Genomic DNA, 15,458 nt, shown 5'->3' with positions numbered 1-15,458 from the left:
ACCCGCCCAAATGGAATGAAAACTAGCCCAATTTTCCAGTGTCCAATCAGATTAGACAACTACTGGATTCCCACAAAGGGCCTAAAAATAAACACTATCAGTCAAAAGTTTGGAAACTTTTGGTTTTGAAAACTGATTGTTTTTAAAGAAGTCTCTTCTGCTCACCGAGGCTGCATTTATTTGATCAACAATACTAAACAGTATTACTGTAAAATATTTTTGCAATTTAAAATAACTTTTCTATTTTTATACATTTTAAAATGCAATTTAATTATGTGATTCAAAGCTGAATTTTCAGCTGAATTACTCCAGTCTTCAGTGTCACATGATCCTTCAGAAATCATTGTAATATGATTATTTGTTGCTCAAGAATTATTTATGATTATTAACAATGTTGAAAATAATTGTGTAATTTTTATTCAGGATTACTGACTTAATAGAAAGATCAAAAGAACAGCATTTATCTGAAATATAAAGCTTATGCAACTTTATAAATGTCTATACTGTCACTTAATTTAAAGCATCCTAGCTAAATTAATGTATTCCTTTCTTTCGTTTTGTTTTTGAGATTATTCGGAATGAAAAGTGTGTTATAAATAAAATCTATTATTACTATTATTAATGATGCTGAAAATGCATCTTTAAATCACATGATGAAGTACACTTTACAATATTCAAATAGAAAACAGTTACTTAACATTTTAATAATATTTCACAATATTACAGTCAACATTAGGCTACTTTTTTATTTTTTAATAACAAATGCAGCTTTGGTGAGTAGAAGATACTTATTTCAAGAACAATTAAAATAGTACAGTTCCCCAAATTGTGTGTGTGTAGTTTACAAACTCAGGGCTGTTTTCTTTTAGACATTATGCTCTCTTCCCCAGCCTTCTCATTTGATGCTGAAGAGATTTCAGCAGTAAAGAGGGAAAGCAACCGTGGTGATGGTTTTTCTCCATTTACCTGACATTTTATAGTGCTGCTAGTTCATCCACGGACAAACGAACCGATGCTTCTACTACAACCACCACAGGCATAACTCATGTAATGTGATGACGAGTCACTGAAATTAATTCCCGGTGGATCAATACCCACTAATAAACGTTCCATTTAAAATTTTCTTTGCCTCTTTTTATTTTTTATTTTGTCATGGCAGTGGTACATTATAATTGTAGCCCAAAAAAACGCAACCCGCGGCTCCATAATTTTTCCCGCGACTCCTTTTTTAGAATAGCACAATTGTGTGGGAAAACCACAACCCTGGCAACTATGACTGTTAGTAAAAGTAAACACAAACACATTTAAAAGTCACATATATTTAATTATTAATTTTCTCATACATTTCTAATGCATAGATGTGCAGACACTCGAATTGCTAATATTCATATTACATTACAAGACAACATGTATAAAGCTTTCAGAAAGATAAATGTGTATATTTTCATTTTGAGTGATTCCACACAGTTTTAGGTTATTAAAAGCATTCCAATCTGTTTGCAGAAAAACAGGTGAGTAAAGTGGGAAATGTTCAGTACAGGACGACACTGAGTCCAGCGGCCGCTACCGTTCCCATTCTGACAGAAAAAAAGAAGAAAACAAAAACGAAAATCATCAATACTAGCACTGCTGTAGCATCTATGATAGAAACATTAAATGCAACACGAAACACTCCATGCATTACAGTGCAAAAACGGCAGGACATAATGTGTAAATGCAGACTACACTATATGCATTGTCATTAAATTAATATTTATACTTAAAATATAAAATGTAGTATTATAAAACAACTGTTTTCCAGTAGGGGACCCCTAATAGTCGAAGATTCGATGCATCAATATGCAGGACCGGATTCGACCACTGATCTCATGGTCGAATCTTCGCGGGTGTTATGAAACGAGGATTATACCATTTTGGCAATATGGGGGTGCTCAATATTAGTGTTATAAAGGCGTGTCGCGGCGCTGAGCGGTCGCCCCTTTAAGGGCAGAGCTTCGCACCGGACGCGCCACTCCTTTAAAATTCGACCACATACACCGACGGCGGCATTCAACGCCTGTCCGCGGCGATTAAATGTATATTTCCCTCAAATCGTGAATGTACTGATTTCACCCTGTGCTACAAAATACACTCATCGTGCAGCTCTTCTGTCAGAAGTCGATTCAAAATTGAGCTCGCGTAATGTTGACGTCTGCCTGGTGTGAGATCCCTGAGACACGGCGCTGACTGAGTTTCAGTCCGGTGTGCGACCCCCTTTAGGCACAATCAGCTAAAGAAAGTGCATTTAAACGCACTCGAAGTGTTCTTTTCTTCTCTAGGCAGGAATTTTTTTAGGTTTATTTATCAAAATGTTCTTTTATATATTTGTGTGATGTTCTGTGTTTCGATCGAGGCTTTTAAACGTTATGAGAGAACGGTTAATTTACGAATGTGTAGTGTAGCCTAGTTTTGATCACTTTATTAAAAGTGGTGGCTGTATGCCGTGTGTAAAGTAAAATAAAAATAGTCTTAGCCTCCTGCTGACTAGTGTCCTGCCCTTCCCAACCCGTTTATACCGTTTATTTTTTTCCGGTCTATGGTTTGCACACTCATAGATGATTCGACTATCGGTCGACCATAGAGAGATTTGAAAATTCTGATTCGAATGTGTAAATCCTTAGTCGGGGACACCCCTATTTTCCAGTTTTCAAGCATCAGGACTTTTTAAATTGGTGCATTTTGACTGACAATGAAAAAAAAAGAAGCACAAACTTAGAATTCTGCTTAAACAATTTCACATATATTTTTTGGGGCGTTAAAATCAATCGCTGCATCGCAATGAAGAAATATACGATTGTGCATTGGTGCAGTATTAGACCATTATAGATTATAGCCTACTGACGTTTATCTGATATAATTCGTCTCATACATGCTTCTCATGCTAGCGTAAAATGGCGGAGGGAGGCGAAACAAAAGCGAGTAATAACTTTTTTAACATTTACAGCATGTGCTCACGCGTGTGCTCGCAAGCGACTGTTAAGACCAACATTTACTTTTAGCATAGTGTGAGCGTGACATACAATTTCATCATCAGAAGAGTATGTGCTTATTGACGTGGAGTAATAGTGAAAATAAAGGATGCAATGAATTGTGTAAACTGATATTGAATCGAATCGCTGACATGATAACCATAACTGAATTGAATCGTGAGACCAGTGATGATTCACACCCCTAATATTTATCCTATTACATGTTATAATACAATTATTTACAGTTATTGTTATACATAATAATATAATTACTCAAAGAACAGCTAGGATTTCAATTAAATATGGTCCATTTTAAACCTCAGTTTAACATCTAACAACAAATATTACCAATAAATAAATACAATTTTAGTTAGGGCTGCATGATAATGGTAAAAATTATAATCACCATTATTTTGCTCAAAATCACAATCAAGATTATTGATCACGAACGATTCTGTCCAAAAGGGTAATGCTGTTTACCAACCTACACTTTAGCAAAAAGGCCTGTAGGTGGCACACCAACTTCATTTAACCAACTATGATAACTTCGTTAGATGGTAAATCAATACAAAACACATTGCAATCTGTATTCACAATAGATTTTTAAAGCAACACAATTCGTTTGCAAATGAGACAAACGGATTCAGATTGCCCAGCAAATTCTTAAAGCAAAGATTATTAATGATATAAAAATAATGTCTGTGGCTATGGGCATTCTAAAAAATGCTTAATGTGGCTTATCACTGACAGTGATATTAAAAGACCAAACTCTGTAAAAATCATAAACCATAGGCTACTGTACAGCAAAACAGTTGAGCCCAGAATATGAACACAATGCGTTTAATTACACATTAAGTGTTTTCTTCCCATAGAAAACCATTATAAAGAAAAAGCTTGCACAAACCATTTTTTCTTATATAGTATGCTTAATTAGTATTTAATGTTTACTAAGTTTGGTCTATCACTGTAGCCTACATTAAGCCACGTTGAGCGTTTTCTTTATGGGAGGAAAATGCCAAACGCGTTGCATTCTTATTCAGGGCTCATCTGCTTTTCTGTACATAGTATGCTTTATTATGGTGTTCACTACGTGTGGTTTGTTAACACTGTCTTCGTAAATTAAGCCACGTTAAGCTTTTTTCACATTTTCATGTTGCGTTTTAGAACTTACCAGTGGCGATATCATTTTCAACTGATTCACATTATGAAAACTGCTAAAACCTTTTACTTCAAAAGATAAAACAGCAAAACTCATAATATTTCCAATAATTCTAAATTAGGTTCCTTTACCCGATTAAATTGTCACATCAGTTGCAAAGGTGCGTTTATTCTGCAAACAGTATGGTGGAGATCCATGTTACATTTGTTAAAATTCGTCGCCGAAGGTTTGATTATGAATTGTGAAGAAACAAAGACTGGCTGTGCCACTTTCATTGAAGCAGGATATTGCTGTGGCGATCACTAAACTCCAGCGCATGTGTTTGTTTTCAGCTCATCAGCGCTCCTTCCACATTTAGAGGGAGCGTATGTGCAGGGTTGCCAGATTGCACTGATTAAGTAAAACACTGGGAAGAAAGTATATCCTTTTTAGAGAAAAGCTCTATTTGGGGGATTTAAGCTCTTTGCATCTGGCAACCACAAGCATGACTGCTAGTCGAGGCTCGTTATCAACGCAAACCCCAAAGAAAAAGAAAAAAAAACACGTTTTAAGGATGAATACCGAGCGGGCCAATATCCTGATGATTATTTGACCTCAATCGACAGAAGCAATTAATCGTGCAGCCCTAATTTTTGTCAAAATTATGAATTTATCATCATTATGAACAGCTCAATAACATTTATTCATATTCTCTCACTATAAAAATATGAATAATTTTAACAAAATAAAAGAGATCATACAAAAAGCGTTATTTTTTTATTTTGTGCTGTCCTAGATAAGATATTTTACAGGACTTTATAAGACTGAATTAGAGAAGAAGAAAAAAAGCTTAAACACAAATATTAAAACAAGGTCAAAACATTCAAAGATGCTCCAGAAGGAAACATGACGCATTAGGATGAACATTTTCGAACAGGATAAAGATGTCCAAATTGTTCTTGTTTTGTTTAAATATAATTTATTTTCATGTATTACTGCCCTTCAGTAGCAACTTAAGATAATTATATGTTTCCCAGAAGACAAAAAGAAAAATTCACCTTGATCTTCAAATTCAATAGGTTTTCACCCCCTGGCTCTTAATGCATCATATTTCTTTCTGGAGCTTCAGTGAATGTTTGAACCTTTTTTAATAGTCGTGCATCATCCAAGAAACAACACAGTATTAAGAATCAATGGTTCATAAACTTTTGAATGGGGTCATTTTAATAAATGCAGTCTCGTGGACTACATGTAAAATATTGTGACAAATATCTTAGGACAGTATTAAATAAAAAAAAAATAAAAAATGATTTTGTATGATCACTTCTTTAATTAAAATGATTCACATTTTCACAGATCACATTTTTTTTTTCTTGCAACTATAAGTCAACTAAAGCTGAATGATCCATCTTTAAAAGATTGCCATCTCAATTCAAACATCCATGTGATTCCTAAACATGGTAGGAGTGTAACGGTACACAAATCTGACAGTTCGGGACTTACCTCGATTTTAAAGTAATATTCAATAGATGTTTACTGAATAAAAATGGGTCTGTCCTTAAATTAATAAATTCTAACTAAAAATGTCTTAAAGATAATGCTGTAAATATAAGAAGCCCTTACTTGGGCTAAATAATGTTAAAAGTTAACTACAGAGCCCAACTATTAGCCTAAATTCAGTTATTCATTTTTAGACATAATAATAAACACTCATAAGCTTCACATGAGGCAGTTTCGCATTAGCTTCTAAATCTAATTATATATTTTTTTCCTGCAATTCATTGTGGAAATATAATCATTTAGTGATTCACTAAATCACTAGTGGTGCGTTCACACTTGTAGTTCGGTTAGTTTGGTCCGGACCAAAAAACAAAAACAAAACATATAGTCCTGGTCCGGTAACATTCACACTGGCATTTTTAACAGCGAACCTAAAGTTACCGAACCAAAGGCACAGGTAGACGGTCACAACCTGATTGGTCGGCTTATATGACGTAGAAGCTTGCTTACCGAACATTCAAAACAATCCTGTATGCAGGATTAAACGCAATAATTTTATGCGTGTACATATGCCATTATTTTTACCACCTGAGAACTCATGAAGAGCTCATAAAACAGCAGCAGGATTTCCTCCGTTGTATGCAGAAAAGAGACGGCAGTTCTGTTGTCTGTACCGGATAATAATGGACAGCACAGGTCCTTTGATGAGAAGAACCAGGTATGCTTTTTGTGCGCTTTTTCTAGCATTTTCAAAATATACTCGTCGGACCAAATATTGATGAGGCACTTCCTGTTGCTCTACGTTTGCCCTCTTACGTACCTTATTCATTTTGGATACACCGATCTTTCCGCGTCGTCAAATCAGCTGACTATGCGTCGCATCTTGTGACATTGTGTCAAGTTTTTTGTTTGTTTACATGTCTTTGGTCCGTGTTGCGTTCATATATCAATCGAACCGCACCAGAGTTTGTTTGGAAGTGGACCGAGACCCATCTTTTTAGCGGTCTCGGTCTGCTTGTTTGGTGCGCACCAGGGTTTGGATGGCAGCGTTCACATTTGGGATGAATATTGGAATGCATGAATATTCGAATATTCTATCTGTAATTAACATTTGAAAACTAAAAATACTATTCGAATTTTATGTTTTAATCGAACCAAACATGACAAGTGCAAACGCACCTTTATACACAGTAGGGCTGCGTGATATTGAAAAAAAAAATGCAATATACAATACCTTGTTAAATAATGCATTTTAAATGATATATATTTTTTAAAATGATACCATTTATATGTTTCACATTCTTTCTGGGAAAAGAAAGCTTTGCTACAACTTCTGAAAGTTAGCAAAACCAACAGTGTTTTAGCAAAAATGTATTTCACAAATCTAACAGTATAATTTTGACATCAATGTAAACCAAACAAAATACCAAATATTTATATTTGGCCAAAAACTCTTTGCTTGACTTAATAATATTGTTAATATAGTTATATCAACCTAAAACGTAACATCAAGAACATCCAAGTAAACAAATACACCTGAACTCAGGGTGGACTATTATTTTTATTTTATTTTAATTTATCTTTGTTATTAAAAATAACAACTAAAAACAGTAGTCTCCACATTAATTAAATATACACGGATACATAATAAAACTACAAAGCTAATTCAGCCAAGAGCACTGAGTGTAAAGCCCAGCATTTATGCACGAGCCCGACGGGCCCCAACTTTTTTACGCCCCTAGGGCTGGGCTTCGGGCCAATTTTCACGTCATGCCTAAAACGCAGGCCGGGCTTCGGGCCTTTTTTTAGGCTTCTCCTTTGTTTTATATTTATTTTATCAATTAAAAGGAACAATGAGTTCTGCACTGGTGGAAACAACACGAGACCCTAACGCGACAGTCAAGATGGCTCGCAGTGTTCAGAGCATAGGTTCAGAGTCCGCGCCAGCAGCAGCAGCGTGCGTTTCTTCAGCGCAGCTGCTAGAGTTAAGGCCGGAGACACACTGCAAGCATGGTGTGAGCGTGGCGTTTCTGTTAGCCGGCCCATACCATATCCATATTGACAGCAAAAGGCTACAGAATATTTCGTTCTGTATTGACTGGTTTAATATTTCAAAATCAATAATTATGATGTTTTTTATTATTACAATTAGGCCTATCTGCATTTATGTTAACCTACAGACTTTCAAACATGAAAATGTCATTATGTGTCACAATGTATTATGGGCTATATATGTTGTAGTCAGATAGATATGATGGTGCTGCAACACGCATTGCCGCAAATGACTAATGCAAGCCAACGCAAATGGCTGTAAATGAAACTTAAAATAAGTCTTAGATGCTCAAAAACACAATCATCTTCAATAAAAATGAATGTGACTAAATGATCTTACCAGTGCGCTTAGGTCACGCTCTCTCTTATGTGGTCTTTGAATTTGAAATAAGCTGCTGAATAAAATGCATCTTGAATCTTTTGCTTCCGTTGCTGTAAACTCCGTTAAATGAGCATATACCCCAGGAATTTATATTCATTTTGCGTAGGTGTAAGGTAGGCTATAAGACAACCTGGATCTTCTTTTTTATTATTATTTGTTTTTAGATTGTTTAGCTCCGTTTGCGAGAGCCGCGAGCAGAATCAGCCTGCCTCAGCTCGTCAAAAATGTCTTTTAGGCTACTGGTGGTAATAGTTGGCGAAATTAACTAATTGTTAATGTGATGCTTGAAGTGTTTTATGGATTTTATTATAGGCAAGTCAAGAGTTGATTTGAGAGACTAAATCGATTAAATATGCGGTTAACTCACTGTCGGCCGCTGGCCGCTTTTGGTCGTCACTTAAAAAAATTAAAACTTTAATTTAACAAACAAAAAAATGCTCTAAACATTTTTCTAAATTAACTTAATAAAGAAACTAAACGAAATATAACTACTTTGACATTAAAAACAAAACAGAACTATTTTAATGGCTGCAACAATGTAAAAAAAAAAAAAAAACACGGGCTCCAGTCGGACTCGGGCCGAGAATTTTGATAAGCTGTCGGACACGGGCCGGGCTAGGGCCTCAGCGTCTCGGGCCAGGGCCGGGCTAGGGCCTAGATTTGAGGCCCGTGCAGGGCTCTAACTGAGTGATTTTCTCGTTCTTCTGTTGTTTGACAGACAGTAGGAGGTTTGCTGTATCAGCAGGCTCTCACCTTAAGAACTAATGCACGGATCCTATTGACACGCATTTGGCTTCTTTCCCCAACTGATATTGTTCACTTAAAGCATAACCGACTAAGTTTACGTGTATACTCTCATCAAGTATGTGTGTATTTGACAGTTCAAGTGTGTAACAAGACACACAACAGAAAACAGCACAAGACTGCAAGTTGTTGTTTTTCACAAGTTATTGCATTTAATAACCATTTTTAACGTCAAGCAAGTCACATGGTCATGTGCCCAGTCTGTTCTCTGCTACAACTAAAACGTACACTTTTCATAAAGTTGAAGTAGCCTATTAAAATCATTCAGATATTGCGTTCCGTTGCGATACGCATATTGCCATGTGTAGATTTGCGATATTTTGATCATTTATATATATATATATATATATATATATATATATATATATATATATATATATATATATATATATATATATATATATATATATATATTGCATAGCCCTAATAATACTACCTATATACGCTAATATAGAGCATATATTAAGTGAATAAGTTAGTTTCTCAAGTGAACTAACACAGCTGTTGATTCTGAATGACTTCTGAGGTAAATGTGATGCTACGGGACATTTTAAGCTGTTTCATCTTTCCTCGTTTGAAACACGGATTGAGCGATTATACCACCTATGATACATTTCAGTAAGTTGTAATGTATCCTCAACATACCTTTAGAGATATTAAATCATGTTTATTCTTTAGGAAGAGATGATTGCGTTTACTTGTGCGCGCTGCCGTTTGAACTGACACGCCTATACAGTGATTAGTCACGTTACATTAAACAACGCCAAAGCGGGATTTATCCTTTGAATTTTGTGATAAAATGAACTGAATACTAATATGTTTGTGTGGGAACTTGGATTGTAGTATGTTTCGCGCTTAAAACAAGCCAATTGTTAACTGATAAAGATTGCATTCGTACCATTTGGTACACAGATGCACCAAACCGAAAGCTTTGTACCGAAACGGTTCAATCGTCAACTGTGCGACAGAGTCGTGTTGGTTATGACGCAATCGTTAGCCTATTTTTACAAAAACAGCTTCTACATATAGTATAAGATACAAGGTAATGGAGCCTTTTATGCATTGTCGTGTTTCTTTAGAAATAAACAATGGACAAATGGAGTCTTTAAATGCCTCAGATGTAAAGTTACTCACTGTCAAAGGGACTCAAAAATGAATGGGAGTCAATGGGATGCTAACAGCAGGTGATGGCTTGGTTAGCAATGGCCGCCCCTATGGGTGGAACGCTTTCCGAGTGCTAGATTACCCCCTTGACAAAGACGTGTACCGTTACACTCCTAAAACTGAACTGAACGTCTCAGAAATTAACCAAAACTAAGCCTATATTATACTTCCTCTCACAGACATGTCAAATATGTCTATAGAAAGCCTGAAATATACTTTTAAACTAAACAATTCAAAATGATAATAAATAGGCTACTCTCGATTATGTGATCCGTATGAAGTGCATTTCTCTATAAGTCCTTCCACTACTGAGATGGCGAGTCCGCGTCATCAACTTCATCTTTTCAGCCGAAACAGACACAGAAAACACTAGTTTAATAATAAACAATTAAAATGTCTCCTTGCTATTTTTGACATTCATAATCATTACTATTGCCGGTTATTTGTGGCAAGCTTTATGCATGTGCTTGAATGCAGAATTTTTTAATAGATAATTTTACAGTATGGGTAGAATTTTCTCCAGTATATTCAGGTAATTTAATTCATATAAATGTGTACTTAAGCCCTATTCAGTGTTTTTCTCCCACCACCCACGTAAAAATCCCCAGCTGAATTACCAACTGTTTTTTTGACAAACACCAAGGTTATGTGATAATTGAATTGCCATCTGAATCCACATCTCTAAGTTTTCAAAAATATATCACTTCAAAATGTACTGTTTATATGCAGAGCACCGTACTATTGCACTTCACTGTTATTGGATGCATTTTAAAGATCTAGACATTTATTACTAAAATACTGGCAACTATTTACAAGAGCAATATATTTAATCAGCACTCAAAAACTAAAAAGAATAAAAGCATGTGAACATTTGAAATGGGCAGATGTTATAGCAGGCAGCAATTATTTGTTTAAATATCCAAGCATTATTATGTTTACCTCATGTAAATAAGAGTCTGTTAACTTTTTTTTTGCTCATTTCCATGTGGAATAAAAGAACATCCTTTATTTTGAGATAAAATACGAGACAGGAAAACATTTTAACTATTAACTATATATCTTCCTATTTTTTTAAACAGATCTAAATAATTAAATTATTATTATTTTTCTATTATTACATGAAATAAGCAATTATACGTGTTATACCATGCATATGACTTTTTATTTACAGCATGCAATCATGTTATTGACCATGTGACCAGCACATTATCAGGGGTGTATTCCAGAAAGCAAGGTTAACTTACCATCACATATACTTTAAACTCTTAGTTGATTAACCCTAACCTTGCTTACTCGAGGTATGCTGGTTCCAAAAACTATTCCAATTCTTAAGCCTAGGTAAGCCCGTGCATTTATGCAGCCCAGGCTGAGACGCTGAGGCGCACGTTCATATCGGAGGCATATCTGCGGCATACAACGATGCTGATATAGATGCGGCAGGCTCACATCGGCCAATAAATCGGTCTGGCTATAATGTTTTCTCTGCTTTTTTGAGGGAATGCTCAAAAAGCAGAGCAGGTACATGCAGATCAAGTGAGAGATTTCTTTTTAAAAAAAATTTTATTAACAAATTAAAATGAATTAAAATTGATGTGTGTCATTCAATTACTTTTCCTGTTCCAGTAATATTTTTTCAGTAGTATCACTGAAGCCATTTCAGTTAGGTATCATAATGGTCATTATTTTTGGTATCATAACAACAGTTTAAAATGACTCCGTACTGACCATTAGCTGTATTTCAGGCTCTCACAGTGAACTGGACCAGAGGTGAACAGGTTTAAAACTGTAAAACACACAGGAATACATTATAAATCCACAGCTTAAGGTATTTTAAAGGGATAGTTCACTTTAAAATGAAAATTCTGTCATCCTGTACTCACCCTCAAGTTGTTTCAATCCTGTATGAATTTCTTTCTTCAGCTGAACACAAGGGAAGATATTTTGAAGAATGTCAGCAACCAAATAGTCTTTTACTATGGAAGTCAATGGCTCCAGTAACTGTCAAAATAATCTCCCTTGTGTTCAGCTGAAGAAAGAAATTCATACAGGTTTGAAACAACTTGAGGGTGAGTAAAGGATGACAGAATTTTCATTTTAAAGTACTACCCCTTTAAGATGTAATTTAGATTTACATCTTTAGATCTAAATCTAATAGAAATCAATGTATGGTACAAAACATCTTAAAATTGAATAACTATTACCTGTCTTGATTGATTTGGGCATACCCAGCTAGGTTAGGTTTAGGTTATAAGAACGTTTCCCTAACGTTCCCATTAAGTTCTAAAAATGTTTTTGAATGTTCTAGGAACGCTGAAATGTCCAGTTTGTGGAACGTTGTATTAACGTTCTCATTAGGTTCTAAGAACGTTAAATAACGTTCTTATAAGGGTGTGGAGTATGATCAAATAAAATATTCCTGTTTTCTCCTTTAATGTACTTGCTTTTGTTTATTGACATCTTATTCTTTCTTAAAAAAAGCTAACTCCACTTTTATAATTGACTTTTATATTTATATTACATTTATATTTAATACATAATTAGTTTACTAGATTTTTCTTCTGATTGTAAAAAAAATAAATATATACACGAAAATAGCATTTAAGTGTCATTAAGTTGTCTCTGGATATACAAATTATGTATCTGAAGTTTGAGAAAAAAGCTGTATGACTAATTTGTAATGACTAATACTTTTTTAATGTAGTAACGTTTTTAAAACGTTCCACTAACAATGTAAGAATAACGTTTTATAGCTAACGTTTTTAGAACGTTTCTCAATACCAAATAACGTTGGCACAACGTTCTAATAACGTTACTGCAAGAACGTTTTTGATAACTTTGGGAGAACTTTCAGAGAACGTTAGCCAACGTTCTGAGAACGTTCCCTGTTAGCCGGGTAAACACTGGACATTCACATTAACTTAAAACTTTATACATCAACATTAAATGCTTCATATATAACTGCAGCATATAATTTCAGCTTTATATGTAACATCGTTATAGCAATAATGCATACATCAGTGATCTAGGTTTATATGAAATCGTGGACAAAAAAGCTTAAATATGTCAGCAGTATTTTGTGTATTTTTTGCATAATATTAAATATACACGTAGACTTATGATCACGTGACTGCTGTTAACTTTACGTGTTTTAAGGAAAAATGTTGCGATGTGAATTCCGTCACTCACCGCTCAGGGAATGACGAAGTAAATAACTAAGAAAAGAATGATATCAAACACCAGAAACGTCCAGAAATCAAACCAATAGGAATGTTTCGGGAGAGACGGCAGAACGCCATGTGTGTCCTCCATGATCGTAGACACTTCCCGCTTCCGGCTTCATTCGAGTCACACACATTTCCTCTGGCACATTTTACAATAAAAGTCCGCGCAAGCGCCTACACCCAGTAGTATCCAGCTGCAGCCCCGCAGCACACCAGTTTCAGAACACCAGTTTCAGAAGCCCATCCACAGAACCGAAAGTGAGGGGAGGGGCTTAAACTGTCATAGTTGCGCTATCCATGTCATTTTCTTTTGTCAAATATAAGTTGTTTTCGCATGGATTTTGATCGTATCAATGTCTACAATATTTGAAAACAATACTTTTAAATAAAGTCACTTTTCTGTTCTATAATAAACATGTCATGATGTACAATGATCAACATTTCAAAACCGCAATAAATACAAAGCAGTAGCCTATAGTCATGGAAACATTCTAAAACTATACACAGTTGTTATTTATATATATATATATATATATATATATATATATATATATATATATATATATATATATATATATATATATATATATATATATATATATATATATATAACACACAGGAATACATTATAAATCCATATATATATATATATATATATATATATATATATATATATATATATATATATATCCAGTGAATATTTATTGCACTTAAATTAACATAATAGTGGGTAAATTAATGTATAGATATTGTCTTTAATGAAAAAGAATGGCACTTTAAAGTTTTTATAAACCTAGCACTTGAGTGAACGTTAATAACTCTTAAAATTAATCCTTGCACTATTGTAATTAATTTAAGGGTTATTAACGTTCATGTAGCCTACTTGGCCATATAAGCACAAGGCAGCTGCCAGTATACTTCACTCAGTACATGCACGCACACACACACACACACACACACAGTGCATGAAAATACCACAGAAACACTCTGAGAGCAGCTAATATGTCTACAGATGGCTAAGCACCTCTTAAATTGTGAATGGTTGGAACTCAGATGTGTTTTAAAGGCCGTTTGTTTTAAAGAGCAACCCGCTACAATGGCAGAGCGTAAATTCACAGATCCACACTGGCTTCGGCCCTGAGGGATGGATCCAAACGCCTCAGTAAACAAATGTTTCCTCACGGCGGGAACACCACAAACAGCCAGTACAAAAACAAGCCATGAATTTTTTAACACCGAGGTGACAGACTGCACTAATATGTGTGATACACTTTGATGTTTGAAAGCATAAACAGGGAGATTTTATTCTAAATGTGACCTACACTATTATTTCTCAAAAATAGAAACAATAATAAAGAGACTTTATGGATGCCACCGTCCCACTGTTTCTTTCATTTTAGCTTCTGAATTGTGTTTCTAATAGTTTAGTTTATTCCCTGATCATAATCTCATTACTTGTGTGACTGAAATATAGCACAACCCCATCAAAACAAAATCATGGAATGAGCTGCTGTCGTTGTGCTTGAGGACTTTAGAAGGGATAATGTACAATCATCCGAGCGTTAGCCAACAGGGTTATCCCGATCTCAGGATGATCGGCTCATTACCAAATAAACAACAAATAGACATTGGATGTTGATTTAAGAGTAAATGATTTCAGTGCGTGAGACTGAGGAGAGTGTGGAGTGAAACGAGCACAGGGAAATCACGCATGTGTGAAAAATGCTGGTACATTTATGGATTCATGATGAAAGGGTACATTTAATTTAAAAAGATTCATAAAATTATATTTTTAAGCAAATTCATGGTGTTGATTGATAGACAGATTAAGCAAGGGATTTGGTATTGTAGCTTATACATGTAACAAGACACATTTAAGAATAACAGATTTATATAGACATATATTCAATATATATATATATATATATATATATATATATATATTATGGGGGGGGGGCAAACAGGAAATAATTTAATGTAAATCCAAATATACAGTTATAACTTTAAATGTAAATCCTGAATATAGTTATAACTGAAAATTGTGTGCACTGTAAAAAAAAAATATGTTCAATAAGTTATGACAACATATACATTGTTTTAACTCATCAAAATAAGTTAAGAAATGTTAAACTTTGTTTTATTAGTTATACAAGATGGAACTCATTTTTTAAAGTCAGTTTAATATAATT

General features: G+C 34.5%; 1 long non-coding RNA gene across 1 annotated transcript; it reads right to left on the bottom strand.

Moving 5' to 3' along the window:
• Positions 1–1,303: 1,303 nt before the first annotated feature.
• LOC137083300 (uncharacterized) lies at positions 1,304–13,414 on the bottom strand. The gene is made up of 3 exons (XR_010906472.1): positions 13,235–13,414; positions 11,774–11,831; positions 1,304–1,577 (listed from the first exon to the last, which is right to left on the bottom strand). It is a non-coding gene; the product is annotated as an uncharacterized lncRNA (long non-coding RNA).
• Between the last annotated feature and the right edge of the window lie 2,044 nt (positions 13,415–15,458).

This window comes from Pseudorasbora parva, chromosome 1 (genome assembly GCF_024679245.1).
Source record: "Pseudorasbora parva isolate DD20220531a chromosome 1, ASM2467924v1, whole genome shotgun sequence".
In the NCBI taxonomy this organism is placed as follows: Eukaryota; Metazoa; Chordata; class Actinopteri; order Cypriniformes; family Gobionidae; genus Pseudorasbora; species Pseudorasbora parva.
This window is presented reverse-complemented; position numbering and strand designations above follow the sequence as displayed.